Source organism: Chiloscyllium plagiosum, unplaced genomic scaffold (genome assembly GCF_037043375.1).
Source record: "Chiloscyllium plagiosum isolate Xiang-an unplaced genomic scaffold, Cpla_swu_hap1 HiC_scaffold_38, whole genome shotgun sequence".
NCBI lineage: Eukaryota > Metazoa > Chordata > Chondrichthyes > Orectolobiformes > Hemiscylliidae > Chiloscyllium > Chiloscyllium plagiosum.
The window spans coordinates 61,705,260-61,725,872 of NW_028270176.1; the positions used below are offsets into that span (position 1 = coordinate 61,705,260).

Below are 20,613 nucleotides of genomic sequence, written 5' to 3' on the forward strand. Positions count from 1 at the left end.
ATTCAGGGATTGTTTTTCACCCAGAGGGTGATGCGGTCCAGAATCATGCTGTCCTTGTTTTTTTTCAAAGATAAAAAAGCAGTGAATCCAAAATGTCTGGGTTTGACTGCTCTAAAATAAAAGTATGTACAATAAGGAGCAAGCTGTGCTAGTTCTGGTCCTGTGTAATGAGACAGGAATAATTAATGACCTCATAGTTAGAAATCAACTTGGAAGGAATGATCACAGTATGGTTGAATTTAAAATACAGATGGAGAGTGTGAAGATAAAATCCAATCCCAAGGTCCTGTGCTTAAACAAGGGAGGCTACAATAGAATGAAGGCGGACTTGGCTAAAGTCGATTGGAAACAAAGACTTTATAGTGAGAGTTGACTAGCAGTGGAGGATTTTCAAAGGAATTTTTCAAAGTCCTTAGCAAAATTATATTCAGTGAAAAGGAAAGACTCTAAAAAAGGGGGTAATCTGCATCGGCTGTCTAAGCAGTAAGCGACGCTACCAAGTTTAAAGAGAAGGCATGCAAAGTGGCCAAGCATAGCAGGAACCTAGACGATTGGAAACACATTAAAGGTCAACAGAAAGCCACGAAAAGAGCTATAAAGAAAAGTAGGATAGAAAGCAAGAAAAAAAAACTAGCACAGAACATGAAAAGAGAGTGCAGATGATTCCCTAAATATATAAAATGAAAATGAGTAGCTAATGTAAATTTTGGTCATTTAGAGGATGAAAAACAGCATTTAGTTATAGGACATGATGAAATGACTGAGGCATTGAGCAGGTATTTTGTATCGATCTTCCTAGTGGAAGACACTTACATCATGCCAGTAATTGACAAAGAGATGAGGGTAGGTGAGGACATGTCCATAATCATCATTACAGAGGAGGTAGTTTTGGGTAAGCTAATGGATCTAAAGACAGACAAGTCCCCGAATGAAATGCATCCCAGGGAACTAAAAAAGATAGCGGGAGAAGTATCAAGTGCAATTGTGGTAATTTTCTAAAATTTGCTGAACTCTGAGGCAGTCCCAGCAGATTGGAAAACAGCAAATGAGACGCATTTGTTCAAAGAGGCTGGTAGATAAGAGATGGGGAATTATAAACCACGTAGATTAATCTGTGTAATGGGGAAAATGCGTGAGTGTATTATCAAGGGAGAAATAGCAAGGCATTTTGATACAAATCGGCCGAATGCGCAGACACAACATTGGTTCCTGAAAGACAGGTCATGCTTAACATGTCTTTTGGAAATTTATGAAGACATTATGAGCAAGGTAGACAACGTGGCCCCAGTGGATGTGGTGTATCTAGGTTTCCAAAAGGTCTTCGAAAAGGTGCCGCACAGTAAACTTCTGCAGAAGATAAAGATGGAAGGTGTTATGGTAAAGTATTAGTATGGATAGAAGATTGGTTGACTAACAGGAAGCAAAGGGTGGGTCTAAATGAGTGCTATTCACATCTGGCAATCAGTGACTAGTGGCGTGCTTCAGGGATCAGTATTGGGGCTGCATTTATTCACAATTTATATAAATGATGTGGAGTTGGGAGCATCCGTAGTTTGTCAAAGTTTGCAGATGACACGACGATGAGTTGCAGAGCAAAGTGTGCAGAGATCTATGAAACCTTTTAAGAGGAACACAGATACTTTGAGTGAGTAGGCGAATGTCTGGCAGACGGAATACGATGTCAGGAAATGGGAATTCATCCATTTTGTTAGGAGTACCAGAAAAAATGGATTGTTACTTGAATGGTAAAATGTTGCAGCATGATGCTCTGCAGCGGGACCTGGGTGTCCATGTGCATGAATCACACAAGGTTGGTTTGCAGTTACAGCAAGTACTGAGGAAGACAAATGGTATATTGTATGTCGTTGCTGAAGGGATTCAATTTGAAATCAGGTAAGTTATTTTGCAGCTGTACAGGGTGCTGGTGAGACCATACCTGGAGTATTGTATGAAGTTTAAGCTGCCTTACTTGAGAAAGAATGTACTGGCACTGGATGGGGTGCAAAAGAGTTTCACTGGGTTGAATCCGGAGTTGAGAGATAATTTGTTGATTTTTCAGATAGTTACGTTATTCTGTCTGTTATCCTCTTGTGTTTGTGTTATATTCAGTTGCATCACACCTGGAATATCCACCTTACACCTGCTTAAGTCAATGAGCAAAGGTTGGGTCTGCGCTACTTCCCTTGAAATGATTGAGGAGGTCTGTTCTGGTCCATAACAGTGTGATACAGCTAGATCTAATATACTGCATGGGTTGAGAATGGGAGAGTGTAAAGGAAAAAGTGAATCAGTATAAATAGTTCTGTATATTTTGGAGTGGCAATCAATGACTAGCATGATAATTCAGGAGTTGATGTGTGGACCCCAGCTATTCAGAAAGCATGTCAAACATTTGTTCAAGGGCATTGTAAGCAATCTTTACAAATCTGCTGATGGCCCCAAATTGAGATTGTGAGAGGGTGATCAGTTGTAAACAAGTTCAAAGGTGATTGAGAAAATTGGAGGGATTGGGCAAATACGTGGCAGGTGAAGAACAATGTGGATAGACGTGACATTGAGCACATTGCTTGGAAAAATAAAATAATGGTTAACATTTCAAAAGGAATTGATATAAACCTGTTGCTCTATGAAGAGACTTATGTGTATACCTTTGTTGACTTCTTCACCAAATTGACGGATCGAAGTTCCTATTTCATTTTTTATCCAGATAGTTAATAACTTCAAAGGATATAGAGTATATAGTGTTTGGGCAAAGTCAATTGAAGATATGTTTGGCCAAAACTAGAGTGGGGAATGCTCAATGTTTTGGATGACCTACCCCTTTCCTGAGGTTTAGATAGGGTCGACCGTGAGAATCTTTTTCCACGTATGGAGTCAGCTATTACAAGGGGGGATAGCTTTAAATTAAGGGGGGTAGGTATAGGACAGATGTTAGGGGTAGGTTCTTTACTCAGCGAGTCTTGAGTTCATGGAATGCCCAGCTAGTAGCAGTGGTGGACTCTCCCTCATTATGGGCATTTAAGCGGGCATTGGATAGGCATATGGAGGATAGTGGGCTAGTGTAGGTTAGGTGGGCTTGGATCGGCGCAACATCGAGGGCCGAAGGGCCTGTACTGCGCTGTATTCTTCTATGTTCTATGTTCTATGTTTCTCTGCAGTATGTGGGAAAGCTCTGTAAATGTTGTTACAAACTCTCAGATGTTAGGAAAGAGGTCTCTGAAGGGTGGACAGGACTGTGTTTCCCGTTCCCTTTTCCGATACACAGACTGATGCCCGGTGTTCTGTCCGGGTTCATCATTTCAGACCTCGGAACAGTTTGATACAATGGCCTTGCTTGGCAGTTTCGGAGACGACTGAAGAGTTTAACACATGGCTTTGTATCTGGAGTCACAGTTAGGCTAGACCAGGAAAGCACGGGAGATTCACTTCCTGAATGTACAATGGGGAAGAACATTTCTGTTGACAATTGACATGGGCTTCAACGTCAGTATTACTGGCACCAGATTTTAAATCTAGATATTTTATTAATTGTTTCTAACATGCACCAGCTGCCAAAGCATTAACCTGGTCTAGATTAGCAATCCAATGACATTTCCACAACAGCACCATCTCCACATGGGGACCTATGGGAAACCACACTGAGCTGGTTATTTCTTTGTTTCTTGACATCTCTGGCAGAAAGAACTCTCATCAATTTGATTGTCGTGATGGGACTGAGGGAGTGGTAATTTGTCAGCTTGTGATTATTCCCCTCTTGGAGGATGGCACATAGCTGAGTAATTTTACACATTGCCAGGGAGGTGTCAGAGTAGGAACTGGAATGACACAGCGTCCCCAGGGATACGGCTTGTTGTGCAGCACAAGTCTTCAGTCCTTTTGCAAGAATTGTGTCAGGGCCCATTGCCTTTCTCGTATCTATTGTGTTCAGCTGTTTCTTCATGTCACGTGCAGCTGATCGAATTGGTTGAAGGCTAGCAATGTGATTCTGTGGGCGTCATTCAAGCAACACTTCTGGCTGAGGATGGTGCAGACACGGCATCTTTGTCTTTTACACTGACGTACATGAAGGTTCCATTTTTTCGAAGAATGGTAGAGCAATAGCCTGAGCAATAGCTGCTGAGATGTTAGTCTAACAACCTGAGTTCGAACCCTGTTACAGTAGATGGTGGAATTCAAATCCAATACATGTTTGGGATTAAGAGCATAATGATGAGATCATGAATCAATGACTGATTGTAGGCAAACGCATCTGGTTCACTGAAGACCTTAAGGAATGGACACTGCCATCCATACCTGCTCTGGGCACATGTAACTCCAGACCCACAGCAATGTGATTGACTCTTAACTACCCTCTGGGCAATAAATGATGACCTCAACAGTGACGCCCTAATCCCATTCAACAATGTTGTTTTTAAATAATATTTGTGGAGTCCTCTTTAATCGTCAATTGTTTCATAGTTCAACTCCATTTCTGACTGGATGTGGCAGAACTGTAGAGCGTCTATCTGATCTGTTTGCTTTGTAATCATTTCGCCCTCTCTATCAAATATTAGTCCTGCTGTTTGGAATGTAAGCACAGTGGTCACGTGCGGTAGCTTTAAATGGATTGTCATCAGTTTTAGGTATACATGGTTCTGACCCTAGTACATTCCCAACTCGTCTCTGAAACATCGATCAGCTTAATGGGAATGGTAGACTGAGGGATTATCCTGGGCATAAAGTTACAGATTATGATTCAATACAATTCTCCTTCTCTCCAGCTGTGATCGACAGTACCACATGAAGTCTCAATTTTGAGCTGCAATTTCTGCATTGCAATTCAGCCGTCTATCCCCAAGTTCACACCGAGACCCATTTACCGAGACCCCTTCATCATGCAATACTCTTGTTTCGGAAGTGGTAACACTTCCATATTTGTATTCTCATTCTTCGGAACGTTTGTCCATGATGTCACACCTCTTAACTGTCATGATTCTCAAAACCCCAAAGAATATTCCGCCAGGCAGCACCGTACGTCCATGGTTAGCGCGGCTGCCTCACAACACTACGGACCCAAGTTCGATTCCATCCTTCGGCGACTAAGTGCATAGAGTTTGCACGTTTTCCCTGTGTCTGCGTGGGTTTCTTCCAGGTGCTTCAGTTTCCACCCACAGTCCAAAGACATGCAGTTTAGTTGCATTGGCCTTGTTAAATTGTCCATAGTGTTCAGGGATGCGTAGGTTGGGTCCATTAGTCAGGGGTAAGTGTAGGATATGGGAATGGGTCTGGTTGGTTTAGTCTTCAGAGAATCGTTGTGGGCTTGTTGGGCCGAAGAGCCTGTTTCCACACTAGCCATTCTAATTCTAACATTCATATGGATCTTTTCCCTTCCAGTCATGCCACCTTCGGTGTTCAGATTGAATGTGTTTCCCTCTGTTTCTCTCCATGGTCTTCATTAAGAACTCTGCAGCGTCAATGATGCCAATCTTATGTCGTTTCAGAACCAAATGAATTTCTATATCTTGCGTTATTGTTCACTTCCCTTTGTTTGGCACTCCATGATGGACAGGGCATTTGAGCGGCTTGGAGACACCTCTTTCAAGCTATTCAAAAAAGAAATTGCTGGAGAAATTCAGCATATCTAGCAGAATCTGTGGGGACGAAGAAACAGAGACTGTGTTTCAAGTCCAGCGTGACCCTTATTCAGAACAGAAAGTAACTCCTTAATCCCTTGACAAGAGTGGACGAGGGATGATGGGAAACAGAACATGTGGAGATACAATGCCACAAAGGAATGAGCTTTTAATTGTGGTGAACGAGAAACAGATCTAAAATGGGTATAAATTAAAGGGTAAATGGGAGACATGGCTTCTCTCTATTGAGTGCCAGATAAACAAGTCACAGACAAGGTAATAGGGAAACCAGGAAGCAGAATGTATGAAAAATGGAGAACAGCCATAATGGGGTCAGGCTTTTTAAATTATGGAATTGAATAATAACTCCTACAGGCTGTAATGTACCAAAGTGTAAAGTGAGGTGTTACTCAAGCTTGGGTTGTGCTTCTTTGAAACATTACAGCAGCTCAGGAACGAAAAATCAACATGAGCACAACGTAGGTTATTGGAATGGAAAGCAAGGGGAAGGTCAGGATTATTCCAACAGACAGAGTGGAAGTGTTCCTTAAAACAGTTTCTGTTTGGTCTCCCAAGTGTAAGGGAGACTGCATTGTGAGCAGCAATGACAGGAGACTGGATTGAACGAATGCAAGTGGAATGCTGCTTCAACTTGAAGTTGTGATTGGGGCCTTGGACAGTGAGGAGTGAAGAGGCTAATAGGCAAGTTTTGCACCGTCTGCAATTGCATGAGTAGGTGACATGGGGGGAGTGGGGAAGTGTTCAGGGTGATGGGGGGTGTCACAGAAGAATGGTCCCGTGAAATGCTGACAGTGGACGGGAGGGGAATATGTGTTTGATGGTGTAGTCCTGCTGGAGGTGGTGGAAGTGGCAGAGGATGATTCTATGAATGTGGATTGCAGTGCAGTAGGAAGTGATGACAATGGGAGATATATTATTCTTCTGGGAAGGACGGGACGGACTAAAGGCAATACTGTGGGCGATGGGAGAGAGACAGCTGAAGGCCCTGTCCACCGGAGTTGGGGGATTTCTCGTTTGAAGAAAAAGGAGGTCACGTCAGAGGCAGTTCTCTGGAATGTGACATCATCAAACAGAATCAACAGAGATGGAGAAACTGGGAGAATGGAGTCAGCCTCCGCTGATCCTGTGTTCATCCACATGCAGAAGTTTCTCTTGAATGATTGAAAAGAACTAAACATTTAAATTGAGGATTAAATTTCACATCTGCTCTGAAGAGGGATGTGGAAATAGACCCAGTGGAAGGTCAGTGGACATACAGGAGCAGACATTCAAGCAGATATCCCATAACGCTCAGCAATTATTGTTTCTGTTCAAAAAGAAGAACTCGGAAGAAGATGAACTGCTCGTGGTTGACAAAATCTGTCAAGGATACTATTCAATCGCAAATTAACGAGCATTAGTGTGTGGCCAGATTTAGGGTGTATATTTCAGGGACCATGAGCAGATGCTGGGCATGACTTTCAGCTGTGCTTCCTAACTTACGCCCAGAAACCCCAGCTTTGCTGCTCCATCCTCTTCCCTCCTCATCACCCCTTTCTTGTTCCAGGTTATCCGTCTCCAATTACAGAGCACATTCTCTCATATAATGGTTCCTATCTGAGTCTACTTTCCCTGCACGAGCATCAAGCTGTGTTTTGTGCTGTCACTTTGCCTCTGGTCTCAGTGTGACTCGACCTCTCCATTCATGTTGTTTTGCACCTCCTATTCACATCTCACTCTGGAAAGGTTCCTTCTTGGAGTTTCCTTATTGAGAACATTCCCCCCCCCCCCCCCACCCCCGCCTTTGCACTGAATTCACACTGTGATCCAAATTTCAACAAGTATACTTTGCCTTCATCTCACTCTGCTAAAGGTAACTGCATGCTTACCGTGTGGTATAAGAATTCCCTTTCTTACTTGGATTTGGCCAGAGATACGCTTTCAGTGTAGGTGTCATCACCCTCTTTCGACAAAGAAATTCAAGTGTTTGACTTCCTAATGGGATTGGTAAGGGTTTCACGCTGTCTTAGTATTGTTACTTTGAGATAAAACAAATCACAGTATGAAGTTTTGTCTGTGTTGTTTACCTGTCATTTTGAATATTGTTTCAAATTTTCAGTGCTTACGATTAAATGCTTGTTCTTGAAGTTAGTATTAGATGGAGTGGAGGAGATTGGAAAGTGACGTTATAGAAGTTTATACAATTATGAGAGGCATGGATTGGGTGGAAAGCCAAGGTATCTTCCCTCGGAGATGTGGGGAGGGGAGGAGGGGTTCAAACATAGAGTACATTGCTTTCAGGTGAAAGAGAGAAGATGTAAAAGTGCCAATGGTGCAACTTTTTCACATATAGGGTGATGTGTGTATGGAATGAGCTGCAAGAGGAAGAGTGGTAGATGAAAGCACAGCTACAACATTTAAAAGACATTTGGACAAATATAAATGGGAACCGTTTAGAGGCATATGGGACACGTGAAAGCAGATGGGACTAGTTTAATTAAGCATGGACGAATTGGACCAAAGCGTATGTTTGTGCGTGATGTGACTGTATGAATCTAGAAAGCGAGGAAAAGGAGGAAGAAAAGATACGATTTCGTTAAATTGGCAAGAAATATAAAAACAAGCATCACAAAATTTTCTGTGTATATAAAAAAAGTTCAAAATGAGTGTGTGACCTTAGGTAGAAATGAAGACTGGAAAGTATATTGAGGTCATTTGGAGGTTGTGAATGGGGAACTGGCTACCGGGAACAGGCATAAATTACACCAGTACTTTGCATTGTTCCTCACAGAGGAATGCACTATAAGCATGTCAATGATATAAACAAAATGTTAATAGGAGGCAAGTAATTGAACTGTCTCTAACAAAAGGAACAAAGTTTTTTTGCTAAACAGATAAGAGTAAGGGTAGACCGGTCAGCAGTAATTCACAGTTTTTTTTTTAAAGAGTGGTAAAAGAGTGGCTGGTGGTACTGTGTGAAAGTTTCCATAACTCTCTGGATTTCTGGAGTATTCCATCGAAAATGGAGAACCTCCAATGTGGCGCCAGTCTTCAAGAAAGGAGCGAGAGAAAGCAGGAAACATTCAGCCTAACCACTATTACTGGGAATTTGCGACAGTCTATTATTAAGGCAAGAATTGAAGGGCATTTAGAAAATCTTCACGCAGGATCAGCATGGTTTTGTGAATGGCAAACTATATTTTGCCTGCAAAGTTATACTGGGAGCCCAGAAAATGTAACAAGCGAACTTGATAAAGGGGAACTGGTAGGCATGCGGCTTACCAGAGATCTTCCACAAAGTATCACAAAATAAAGGTTCTTACACAGGATAGAAGTTCATAGTGTTACGGACAATGTATTAGCATGGGATGATGGGTGGTTAGCACATAGAAATCGGAGAGTCAGGATTAATGGATCGTTATGATAAAGACATATCTACTGGGGTATCACAAATACCAGTCCGATGGCATCAGTTATTTACAGTTTATTCTGACAGCCTGACGGCGAGAGCTGAATGCAATTTTCAGCCGAGTTTGAGGATGACATTGCGAACCAAAAGGCAGGCTGCTATTTAATGAAGAAGGCTATCAACAAAGGACAGTAAAAAAGGATTGGTGTGTTCCTGTGTAAGAAACATAAAATCAGCGTGGTGATGCAGCAAGTAACTAGATTGATATAGTAGGCAGGTTCCTGGGATGAAAGGGTTGAATTATTGAATACATGTAAACTGGTGAGGCGATTATTCATTGTGCTTGAAATGAATGAGCGTGATATTACTGAAACGTAAAGGATACAGAGGGGGATTGACAAGGTATCTGCTGAGAATGTGTTTTCACACCTGGGCAGAGTCTCGAACTCAGGGACAGAATAAGGGATATCGATTTCAAACTGAGATACAAAGAAATGTCTTCTTTTAGAAGGTCGTGAAGTCTGAATATAACTAACCCAGAGAGTTGTGAAGGCTGGGTCACTGAATGTTTTTAGATGGGCTGGATTGGTTTTTGACATATCAGCGAGTTGAGGGATTAGCAGGAAAGTGGAGTTGAGCCCTGGACGTTGAGAGAACGTCCCCTCCATGGTGGCCTTTGTCAGTATGTGGAATTGAACCTGCGCTATTGGCCTCCCTCTGCATCACAAACCAGCCGTCCAGCCAAGTGAGTGGGAGTCTGTGTGACTGTTTCAGACAGAAACACTCACAGACAAAGGGCAAGAGAAACATTCATAACAAGAAAAAAGGTAGAATTCAGGTAACGGTCAAGGTACCAGCTGACGATAAAAATATTCTCTGGTAGAAATTGTGGAAACAAGTGTTTAGATGCTATCCTGAGCTGAATGCAATAAGGTGACACAAGCAAATAACCAGAATAATAATTGTGTTTAGATATCGACAACTATTAAATAACAGCATGTTTCTGATTGGTTTGTGTGAAGCATGCTTACTATTGCATGAAAATAGAAAGCTGATAGGGCATATTGGTAGGAGAGATGGGAAATGGCGAATGAACACATGCTTGAGGAAACCCAGGATAAAAATGCCTGAGTGTCATCTGGTCAGTGACTGGAAGCTGGGGGCGGAATAACTGAAAGTTCCTATAACATACAGCTCAGGAGACAGTTAGATCACTCCCGAACTTCTTAAATTGTATAGCACATTTGAAGGACGGAATGGCCTCATGATGGATTTCAATTTCGTGTGCATGTAATTTTAATTTTAATAAAACACATTTTTCCTTCCCCTCATGTTTTCCACATTGGGGCACTGTCATTCTCCTGAAACTGGGAATTGTTTAGAATGTTATCTGGAACATTCCATAATCAGCACTCTCCAGAACATTCTATAAATGTCTGGGGGTATGACAAAGGCGAGAGAGAGAGAGAGGAGGGGAAACTGCTGCCTTGCATCAGTGAGAATGTTGGAGCATGAGCCTTGTTCGGAGGTAGGAGCCATAACAGATATACAGTGAGTGTGAGAGAGCAGAGAGAATACAGTGACCCTTACCCTGACAGAGCGGGGAAGGTTATTGATGATTGTCCTGTATTGCTGGACATTTCGTCAGACCACAGATACTGCACTGAACTGGGGGGAGAGCTCAGACTATGTTTGGTGGGTCTGGTTGTATGGCTCCATTTAAGAATAGAATGTTCCCCCTCTCTACTACCCCGTCCACCAGGACATCAATGCCCCTGTCGACAAACCGGTGGTATAATTGCCCCTTATGGATGGATAGAGCTATCAAAGATGGTGAAATCAAGTGTTTCGGTAATTAGGCAGGAACAGGAACTGATTGTGGATGATCAGCCATAATCATAATGAATGTTGGTGCTGACTCGAAGGGCCGAATGGCCTACTCCTGCACCTATTGTCTATTATCTACTGTCTTAACTGCCATGCTCGGCATAAACTGGGCAGGGCAGCTCCGAACTGAGAAAGCTCAATTATTTGTCTACTGGCCTTTATTTTTGGCATTAGTGCCAGGAATCATGGAATATCCAGGGATATCCGTCGATGGTGAGTACCTTCAACCATGCTGACTGGGAGAATCAGGCTGGCATTGAATGACAGGGACACCATGCGGTGGAGTGGGTACTTGATGAGGTGAGTTCGATAAGAGAGCACCAGGAAACTAGCTCAGTCTCAGATAGACAATCCCTCTGTCACTCAAGGAAAATGACACTGAGAGAAATTTGTGTTAGATTCAGCCCAGAGTCGAAGACTCTGCAGACACAACCCCCAGGTACAAAGTTGCAGAACAAATCCTCATGCAAAACTCTCCATCATCTGAACTCACACCAATATCCAATTCACCCATCATTCCTGGTAATGTTGGATTATGTTGCCAGATACTATCGACATGTCTACATTCCGAATTCTGGAACCTATGAACATATCTTTCCATGACATTCAGTCCACATTCACTCCATATCCCTGCACTTGGCCCAACGGGTCTGGTTGCATCTGAAGGAAGAAAGTTGAAAAGTGTGGCCCCCGAAGAGCACAGCAGGTCAGACAGAATCCGAGGAGCAGGAAATACTATGTTTCAGTTAAAAAAACCCTTCATTAGGAATTCACTTCGGAATTCACTGCATTTGCAGTTGTCACTTTCTCACAATCCTTTGTCAGAAGAGAGCAGAGTCAATGTTTCAAATCTGGGGAGTCTTCATCAGAACAGTATTGGTTACCGATCTCCAGTGTATACAGCTCTTTGTTTTGTTTTAGGTCAGCAATTATCTTGCATGCTGCAGTATTAATGGAACACTTGATCTGGAAAGGACGGGAAGGGGTAAGGGCAGATGTGCAGGCAACGTGTAAGTCACAGCTTAAGGCCCTGTCCATTGGAATATCAATCCTCGGGTGAATGTAAAAGAGGGCTTGACAGAGGCACCACGCTGGAATTCGACATCATCTGAACAGATGTGACAGATCCAGAGAAAGTGGGAGTAATCAGTCACGCTCGCTGATGGTCGTTAGGTGGCAAAGTGGCTAGCAATACTGCCTTAAAATGCCAATGACCTAGTTTCGATTCCCCCTTTGGTGATTCTTTTTCCGGTGTTTACAGTTTTTACCCGTGTTTGTGTGCGTTTCCTTCGGGTGCTTGGTTTTCCTCCCACAGTCTAAAAATGCACAGGATAGGTTCAGTGGCCTAATTAAACTGCCCCACAGTATCCAGGGATATGCAGGTTAGGTGGAGTGTCTAAGAGAAATGTAGAGTTAATGGGGTAACGTATGGGTGTGTTGGTCAGCATGTTGTCTGGAGGGTAAGTGTGGACTCAAATGGGCCAAATGGCCTGTTTCCACACTGCAGGGTTTCTATAGTTTCTATGCTGCTGTCTGTGTTTGGAAACACTTCCCAGGATCCTGCCGACAAGTACTGACCCAATTTAGCTCAGAAAAATGTTACACCATCCGTTTGTCTGACATGAACTCCATCAGCCACTCCTCGGCCCTTTGGCTCATCTTATCAGGGTCCCGTTTTACTCTGAATTAATCACCTTTACTGTCCACTACCTCACTAATTTTGGTGTCATCTGTAAACTCACTAACCATTCCTACTAATATTCACATCCAAATCATTTACATAAATGACAAAATCTATTAGATCCTTGTGGTACACTGCTGGTCACAGGCTTCCAGTCCAAATAAAATATGCCGCACCAGCATTACCTTCTTCTCTTACCTTTGAGCGAATTATCTACAACTCTCCCTATTTCCCATGCGATCTAACCATGCTTAACATTTTACCACGTGCAACCTTTTTGAATGCCTTATTAAAGTCCATATTCTATTCCACAGTTCTATTTTTGTGCCTTCATCAGTCTTATTTTTCACTTCTTCAATAAACTAACTCATATTAGAGACACTATTTCCCACAGGTAAAGTCATGTTGACTATTGCTAATCGGAATTTACCTTTCCAAAAACAAGTAAATCCTGTCCCTCAGAATCCCCTCCAACAACTTACCCACCAATGACATCAGGCCCACCGGTCTATAGTTTCCTCACTTTTCCAGACCAACTGTTCTTAAACAATGGCACAACCTTACCTGTGGCTGTCCATGATAAAAGTATCTCAGCCAGATATCAAACAATGGCTTCCCTAGCTTCCAAACAGATTCTGGGGTACACCTGATCAGGTCATAGAACACAGAACAGTGCAGCATAGGACAGGTCCTTGAGCTGTTGATGTTGTGCCAGCAGTTTCTCCTAGTCTAAGATTAGACCTACCTTTGTGGCCTTCATTGTACTAACTTCCAAGTACCTATCCAAGAGACAAAATAAAGGTCAAAGGGAGTTATGAACCTTAATGCATTTTAAGATAGCCAGCTCCTGATCTTCTGTACAATGGACTTTTCAAGATATCACCATTTATTTCTCCAAGTTTTCTACCTTCCATATCCTACTCCACAGTAAATACTGATACAAAATATTGATGTAGTATCTCACCAATCTCGTGTAGTTCCACACATAGGTCACTTTGCTGATCTTTAAAGGGTCCTGTTCTCTCCCTAGTTACTCTTTTGACCTCAATATATTGCTGAAATCTCTTTGGATTGTCCCTTACCTTATTTTCGAAAGATATCTTACGCCCCCAGTTTACCCTCCTGATTTCCCTCTTGAGTATTAGCCTACAGCGCTGGTATTCCTCGATGAATTCACTCGATCCCTACTGTCTGTACCTATCATGTACTTCCGATTTGTTCTTGAACAGAACCTTGAACAGAATCTTGAACAGTTCCGCTCGCCATCCAGCATTCCCGACCAGCCTTGCATTGCTCATGAACCGGAACATGCTCTATCTAGACTCTGTAACCTCATTTGTGAAGGCCTCCCACTTTCCTGTCACGAGCTTCTCTCAAGCAGCTTTTGAAATTGCCAATAGAAAACGTTCAAAGTTGGCCTGATTCAATTTAGAACTTTACCATTTATCTCAGGACTGTTCTTCTCCATAAGTATTTTAAAACTGGTAGTTACTGAATAACAGGTACAAGAAGCAGAATTGCCTCCTCTTGTCCCTCTGGAACAGACTCAATAGGCTGAATGGCCTCCTCCTGACCCTCTGCAACAGGCCTGGGAGGCGGAATGGGCTCCTTCTGTCCCTCTGTAACAGGCTCAATAGGCTGAATGGCCTCCCACTGTCCATCTGTAACAGGGTCAAGAGGCTGAATGGTCTCCTTCTGTCCCTCTGTGACAGACACATGGGGATAGAATTACCTTCTCCTGTTCCTGAGCAGCAGTTTCAAAGTTCTGAATGATGTCACAAGGAGCAGCACTGCACAACGCCAATGTGCAATAAATAGTGGACACTGGTTTATTGTCTATGGAAGTGTCTCCACTGATCACTTTATGCAGTCGGTTTATTTATTTATCTCTATCTCCCTTTATAAACAGTATGTAATGCAAACAGTCCTGCAGTGTTCTTGCACTACTCCCACATACACGGAAGAGAGAATAAGAATATTGAAAGATTTATGGTTCATCCCTAAGCAACGCGCCATCTATTCCACCCAGACTGAGCAAATGTCCCCTTTTATTGGGATAGGAAAAGTTACATAAGGAACGGGTTAACTGAGCCTGTTTGTTTCTTGACTGTGTTTAATGCCAGGCTCCATGGACTATAATTATCCCAGTGCAGGGGTTCCATCTTTTAATGATAAATGGGTTCCGTTGAATGTGCTATTCCACAGTATGAGTGGGAGCACCTCCGACAGCATTAACAGGGATCGGCAGCTCAAGAGATGCAGTGGGAAGAGATCAGAATCTGAGCGCAAGTGTCTGGAATGTTCCAACAATGAATCAGAATCTGAGAATATTAGACTGGAATGTTCCAACAATGGATCAGAATCTGAGAACATTAGACTGGAATGTTCCAACAATGGATCAGAATCTGAGAACATTAGACTGGAATCTTCCAACAATGATTCACAATCTGAGAACATTAGGCTGGAATGTCTCAAGAATGGACAGGAGTTTATATTGGGATGTTTGCCTTCTTTCTGCATATTATGATCTAAACCCATTATGGTGGCGGATCGAATATGCACTTTATATTATTCAATATTTTTATTATCCAAGCCTGGTTTTCGTTGGTCTCCCTGGTAAGTCTCAATGTTCAGTTATTAATTTTATAAATCATGATTGACTGTAATACTGCCCTTTCATTGAGGAGAAAGAGAGGTCTGCAGATGCTGGAGATCAGAGCTGAAAATGTGTTGCTGGAAAAGCGCAGCAGGTCAGGCAGCGTCCAGGGAACAGGAGAATCGACCGTTCCGGGCATAAGCCCTTCTTCAGGAATTGACCTTTCATTGACCCTACTATCACTGTCGCTGTTATTGTTCCTGCCGAGACTCTAAATCGAGATGTTCACTTTACAAATCACGACTAACTGCAGCAATGTACTTGTTAATTCACTCTCTCCCTCCTTGCTTCTGGCAGTGTTACTCATGGGTGTCTATGTTGACCTGTCTACTTTCAACTGTGAAACATCATTCATTTTATCACTGCCTTTGTTGTTTAAATATTGAAAGCATTGAGGTCACTGTGTTCTGTTCTGGTTACAGGTTGCATTTCGTCCCTCTGACTACATCCCATCCCCGGCCAATACTGAGGCTGAAATACACTGGCATAGTCTACACAGTCCAGCTTACTGAGCAATACACTGGCACTGTCTGCACAGCTCTCCATGCTGGTCAGATAGTCCACCTTACTGAGCAATACATTGGCACGCTCTGTACAGCTCCATATGCTAGATACATAGTTCAGCTTACTGAGCAATACACTGGTACAGTCTGCACAGCTCTCCATGCTGGGCAGATAAATCATTTTACTAAACAATACATTGGCATAGTCTGCAAAGCTCCCCAGTTAGTCCCACTGACCTGACTTTATTCCCCATATTTCACCAAAATGGCCTATTTCTATCTTAATTATCTGTTTCTATCTTTAATGCGAATTGTTCTGTCCTTCCGGACCTTTCCCTGGCCTTGAGTTTTGGCTCCCTAATGTATCGAGTGCTGACATTGTGAAACTCAGAAACAATGAAATGGTGTGAGTGGGCTGTTGTTCACTTCCCCGTGTGTCCCATGTTCCATGTTATAAATGCAATCCTGCAGTGCTCTTGCACTACTCCCACACACATGGAAGAAAGAAACAAAGCTGACAGTTTAATGACCCTGTTAGGAGTCTTTTACAGGCCTCCTAATAGTCCTAGAATCATTGAAGAAAGGATTGGGAAGGTGATTCAGGAAATGAGTGACAGTAATAGGGTGGTTGTTATGGGGGACTTTAACTTTCCTGATATTGATTGGGAAAGCTATAGCTCAAGTTCGTTAGATGGGTCAGTGTTTGTTCAATGTGTGCAGGAGAGTTTCCTGACACAATATGTAGACAGGCCAACAAGAGGTGAGGCCATACTGGATTTGGTTCTGGGTAACGAACCAGGCCAGGTGTTAGAATTAGAGGTAGGTGAGCACTTTGGGGATAGTGACCATAATTCGGTGATTTTTACACTCGTGATGGAGAGGGATAAGTATGTACTACAGGGCAAGAATTATAGCTGGGGTAAGGGAAATTATGATGCGGTGAGGCATGACTTAGGATGTGTGGCTTGGAAAAGTAGACTCCAAGGCAAGAGTGTAAATGATATGTGGAACTTGTTCAAGGGGCAACTATTGAGTGTCCTTGATAATTATGTACCTGTCAGGCAGGAAGGAAAGGGTCGTGCGAGGGAGCCGTGGTTTAATAAGGAATTGGAATCCCTTGTTAAATGGAAGAGGGCGGCCTATCTCAAGATGAGACGTGAAGGTTCAATTGGGGCGATTGAGAGTTACAGGGTAGCCAGGAAGGACCTGAAGAGAGAGCTAAAAGCAGCAAGGAGGGGACATGAAAGGTCCTTAGTAGATAGGATTAGGGAAAACCCTAAGGCTTTCTATAGGTATGTTAGGAATAAAAGAATGACTAGGGTAGGAATAGGTCCAGTCAAGGATAGTAGGGGGAAGTTGCGTGTGGAGGCGGAAGAGATTGGGGAGACACTGAATGAATACTTTTCTTCAGTATTCACTCAGGAACAGGGCATTGTTGTCGATGAGAATACTGAGGCACAAATAAGTAGAATGGATGGCTTTGAGGTATGTAGAGAAGAGGTGTTGGAAATCCTGGAAAAGGTGAAAATAGATAAGTCCCCTGGGCCTGATGGCATTTATCCTAGGATTCTCTGGGAAGCAAGGGAGGAGATTGCAGAGCCATTGGCCTTGATTTTTATGTCCTCTTTGTCTACAGGAGTAGTCCCAGAAGACTGGAGGATAGCAAATGTGGTTCCCTTGTTCAAAAAGGGGAGTAGGGATAGCCCTAGTAACTATAGGCCGGTGAGTCTCACTTCTGTTGTGGGCAAAGTCTTAGAGAGAATTGTAAGGGATAGGATTTATGCACATCTGGATAGGAATAATGTGATCAAGGATAGTCAGCATGGTTTTGTGAAGGGCAAGTCGTGCCTCACAAACCTTATTGAATTCTTTGAAAAGGTGACGAAGGAGGTTGATGAGGGGAAAGCGGTAGATGTGGTATATATGGATTTTAGTAAGGCGTTTGATAAGGTTCCCCATGGTAGGCTACTGCAGAAAATACGGAGATATGGCATTGAGGGTGAGTTGGAGGTTTGGATTAGGAATTGGCTGGATGGAAGAAGACAGAGGGTAGTAGTTGATGGCAAAGTTTCTTCATGGAGTGCCGTCACTAGCGGTGTTCCGCAAGGATCTGTTTTGGGACCATTGCTGTTTGTCATTTTTATAAATGACCTGGAAGAGGGGTTAGAAGGTTGGGTGAGCAAGTTTGCGGATGATACGAAAGTCGGAGGAGTTGTTGACAGTGAGGAGGCATGTGGCAGGTTACAGCAGGATATAGAGAAGCTGCAGAGCTGGGCAGAAAGGTGGCAGATGGAATTCAATGTAGCTAAGTGCGAGGTGATTCACTTTGGGAAGAATAACAAAAAGATGGGGTACTGGGCTAATGGTCGGATACTTGGTAGTGTGGATGAGCAGAGGGATCTTGGTGTCCATGTACACAGATCTCTGAAAGTTGCCACCCAGGTAAATAGTGCGGTGAGGAAGGCATATGGCGTACTGGCTTTTATTGGTAGAGGAATTGAGTTCCGGAGTCCTGAGGTCATGATGCAGTTGTATAAGACTCTGGTACGGCCGCATCTGGAATATTGTGTGCAGTTTTGGTCGCCATACTATAGGAAGGATGTGGAGGCATTGGAACGGGTGCAGAGGAGGTTTACCAGGATGTTGCCTGGTATGGAAGGAAAATCGTATGAGGAAAGACTGAGGCACTTGGGGCTGTTTTCACTAGAGAAAAGAAGGTTTAGGGGTGACTTGATTGAGGTGTACAAGATGATTAGGGGGTTAGATAGGGTCGACAGTATGAACCTTTTCCCGCGTATGGAGTCGGGTATTACAAGGGGACATAGCTTTAAATTAAGGGGGGGTAGATATAGGACTGATGTTAGGGGTAGGTTCTTCACTCAGCGAGTCGTTAGTTCATGGAATGCCCTGCCAGTAACAGTGGTGGACTCTCCCTCTTTATGGGCATTTAAGAGGGCATTGGATAGGTATATGGAGGATAGTGGGTTAGTGTAGTTTAGGTGGGCTTGGATCGGCGCAACATCGAGGGCCCAAGGGCCTGTACTGCGCTGTGTTCTTCTATGTTCTATGTTCTATGTTGGACAGGAGGGATTCAGCAGTTTTTACTCACGTCTTTGAAACTTAGTCTGTGCCTGTCCACTGAACACCTGTGTTTGTCCCTCTGAGCTGATAATGTGGTCAGCAATACGAGGAAGCCCCTCAAGCATTATTATAAAGGGGCAGGCATCGAAATTGCGACGGAGGCTGAGGGGTGACCTTACAGAGGTTTGCAAAATATGAGCGGCTTGGATATAGTAAATAGACAAAGTATTTTCGCTGGGGTCGGGGAGTCCAGACATAGAGGGCATAGGTTTACGGTGAAAGGGGAAAGAGACCTAAGGGGCAACTTTTTCACACAGTGTAGTACGTGTATGGAATGAGCTGCCGGCGGAACTGGTGGAGGCTGGTACAATTGCAACATTAAAGAGGCATTTGGATAGCCATGTGAATTGGAAGAGTCTGGAGGGACATGGGCTGGGTGCTAGCAGGTAGGACTAGATTGGGTTGGGATATCTGGTCGGCAAGGACGGGTTGGACCTAAACGTTTGTTTCCATGCTGTACATCTGTGTGACTCTATGACTCTATGAAAATCTTCTGACTGACTCCTGTTATTCAAAACTTAGTGGCGGTGTTGGGGATGATTTGCTGGAGAGTGTGATGTGAGCTGCCCCAGACATTCAGGCACATCTGATGAGTTTGTGACCCAACTCTGTATGGAGCATGAGGACTGTAGTTACAGTCAGTGGGTCTGTAACATGAACAACAAATGGAGCAGAGGCTGCAGAGTGTGGAAGCTCTGAAACCAGAGCGTTAGTCTGTGTCGGGAAAGGGATCTGCCAAATCTATCTGTGTCTTAACGAGGACACAAGCACCTGCCACACTTGCATGCATATGTGCACACACACACACACACACACACACACACACACGCACACGCTCTTTCTCTCTCTCACACACACATACACACGCTCTCTCTCTCACTCTTCCCCCACCCCCGCGCACACAGACTCCGCATTTCTCACATCCACACACACATAAATCTGTGGGAGTGAATTTGACTTTGCAGATTTGTATTTGCAAATGCATTCAATTTTGTTTTTTAAAAAATATGCACTTTGTAGGCAGTTCGTCAATGTGGCATTTTATAAAGTTCTGCCTTGGAACTAAAATCCGTCTGATTCCAGAGGGCAACACAGACAGACTCCAAACAAGACCTTCCCTGGTTTTGTTCCGGGGAGGTCACATCTTCGCAAACATAAGGGATTTCTTTGTGGAAGTGAAAAAAGATAGTGAGTTAAAGGCTGTAAATGTTATATAATGGACTTCGGTAAGGTTTTTGATGAGGTAAGCTGATGGAGAAGGTGTAATTGCTAGGGGTCCAGAGTCTAAGAGCCAAATGGATGGAGAACAGGCTGGGCAGCAGCAGACAGAGAGCAGCAGTGGAAAGGAGTTTCTAAAAATGAAGAACTGTTCTGGGTGGTGTTTCACAGGGTTTAGTGCTGGGACCGCTATTGTTTATGATACACATAAATGAACTAAAGGAAGGTAAAGGTGGTCTGATTAATAAGTTTGCAGTTGCCACTACAATTGGTGGAGTAGCAGAAAGTGAAGGGGACTGTCAGATAATGCAGCAGAAAATAGATAGATTGGAGATTTGTGCAGAGAAATGGCAAATAGAGTTCAGCCTGGACAATTGTGAGATGATGCACTTTGGAAGATCCAATTCAAGAATGAACTATAGGGTAAATGGAATAAAAGCCCTGGGCAAAATTGATGTACAGAGAGATCAGGATGTTCAGCTCCATTGATCCTTCGAGGGGCTGGT

The 20,613-nt window shown here is 43.3% G+C and overlaps 1 protein-coding gene across 1 annotated transcript in view; it reads left to right on the plus strand.

Annotated features, from left to right (window-relative positions):
* Window positions 1–15,140: 15,140 nt before the first annotated feature.
* Window positions 15,141–20,613, plus strand: part of LOC148139540 (putative G protein-coupled receptor 139) — a 99,977-nt gene continuing 94,504 nt past the window's right edge. Inside the window, exon 1 of the transcript XR_015753678.1 lies at window positions 15,141–15,205. The gene's annotated coding sequence lies outside the window, so the exon portion shown is untranslated. The remainder of the gene's footprint in view (window positions 15,206–20,613) is intronic.